This window comes from Dipodomys ordii, unplaced genomic scaffold, assembly GCF_000151885.1.
Source record: "Dipodomys ordii isolate 6190 unplaced genomic scaffold, Dord_2.0 Scaffold109, whole genome shotgun sequence".
In the NCBI taxonomy this organism is placed as follows: Eukaryota; Metazoa; Chordata; class Mammalia; order Rodentia; family Heteromyidae; genus Dipodomys; species Dipodomys ordii.
Genome location: NW_012267325.1, coordinates 3,826,895 through 3,828,870, shown reverse-complemented (window position 1 = coordinate 3,828,870; position 1,976 = coordinate 3,826,895).

Genomic DNA, 1,976 nt, shown 5'->3' with positions numbered 1-1,976 from the left:
TGGTAGAGCGCTCGCCTTGAGCCGAAGAGCTGAGGGACAGCACCCAGGCCCAGAGTTCAAGCCCCACGGCCGACAAAAAAAAAAAAAAAAGGACAGAAGAGGAGCTAAGGCTCAAGTGAGAGAGCACCAGCTGTTAGTGAAAAAACTAAGTGACAGTGTCCAGGCACTGAGTTCAAAAGCAATGGGGAAGCCGGGCGCCAGTGGCTCCCGCCAGTAATCCTAGCTACTCAGGAGGCTGAGATCCGAGGCTAGATGGTGACTCAAAGCCAGCCTGGTAGGAAAGTCCGGGAGACTCTTATCTCCAATTAACCACCAGAAAAAACTGAAGTGGCACTGTGGCTCAAGTGGTAAAAACTCACCTTAGCTGAAGAGCACAGAGGCAGTGCCCAGGCCCAGAGTTCAAGCCCCACAACTGACCAAAAAAAAAAAAAAAAAAGTAGTGGGGGAGGGGAGAGAACTAAACTTCATAAGAAATACACAATTGAAACTACAGTATGCTACTGGTTTTCTCCCAAACTGGCAAACCTAGAAGTATAACATACTGCTGCTGAAGCTGTAACAAAGAATAAATCCATACACTGCAGTTGGCTGAAGGTTTAATTATCTTGTGTTAGTAGTTTAAAAATAGTAGCTTCCTTCTTCCCACAGGTAGTTGCTATGACATCAGTGTGCGTGGGATAAATGAGGACCAAGTGGCCTCATTATAAGTTTCCTCAGCCCTTCCCTATTCCCTAATACCTTTGTCACATCCTAGTGGGTTAAAACAAAAAGTATCCTCCATAAAATTCATGTCTACCCAGAACTTCAGAATGTAACCTTATTTGGAAATACGTTTCTGCAGACTTTAAAGATTGAGATGGGATCATGCTGCATTAGAGTGAACCCTAAATCCTATGAGTGTCCTAATAAGGCAGAAAATAGGACAAAGAAGACTGTCCTGTGAAGACTACAGCAGAGACTGGAGTTATGGCAGCCATAAGCTCAGGAATTCAAATGATGCCAGGAACCACCAGGAGTGGCAAAAATTATTCTCTAGAGCCTGCAAGCCATCATAATGCTGCCGATAACCCTGATCTTGTATTTCTCCCTGCCAAATTGTGGAAAATAAATTTCTGGCGCTGGGAATGTGGTTTGGTGGTAGGGTGCTTGCCTAGCATGCATGAAGCCCTGGTTTCAATTCCTCAGAACCACATATCAGAAAAAGCCAGAAACCACGCTGTGGCTCCAGTGGTAGAACACTAGCCTTGAGCAAAAGCAGCTCAGGGGAGGGGGGACCAAGATGGCGACGGGGCAGTAGGGAAACGCCACAGCTCTCTCTAACCAAAAAGAGAGTTCGAGTTCCAACGCTTAATCTCCCCAAGAGACCGACAACAACAAAAAGACGAACACTCAGAGAAAAACCAGAGGTGGAAAATAACAAAAAAAGAGAGGAAAAGAAGAATTTCAGAACAGAGAAGAGCGAAGACCCCTCCCCCAACCTTTACTGGCCGCGCGGCAGAGCGCCAAGCCGCCGGTCAGCCGGCCCGGCAGGGGCTGCCGGAGCCCCAGAGACACAGGGGGTCAGCCGGCCCGGCAGGGGCTGCCGGAGCCCCAGAGACACAGGGGGCCGCTCGCAGATACCAGGTACCGGTTCGCAGAACAGCAGATCGCCAGGAACAAAGAAACCTACCAGCCTGGATTCTCCACGAGGATCCCACCCCCACCCCTCACTCTCCACCGGAGTGGAGAGGCTCCATCCCGCCAAAGCCGCCCGGCACCAGCAGCGTGACAAAGGAACCTGTCGGCAGACCACCCACCAGATCGCAATCTCAACGACCCGGCGGGGGCCGCCCAACCCAGCCCGCAACCACCCCAACTGAACTCGGATTGCAACAACAACTGACGACCTACACCACACAGAAACAACCAGCTCCAGGAATCAGCAACCAAGCAAAGACAGACACACCAAAACAAAATTGAAGAGCAGTCTCCTGAAC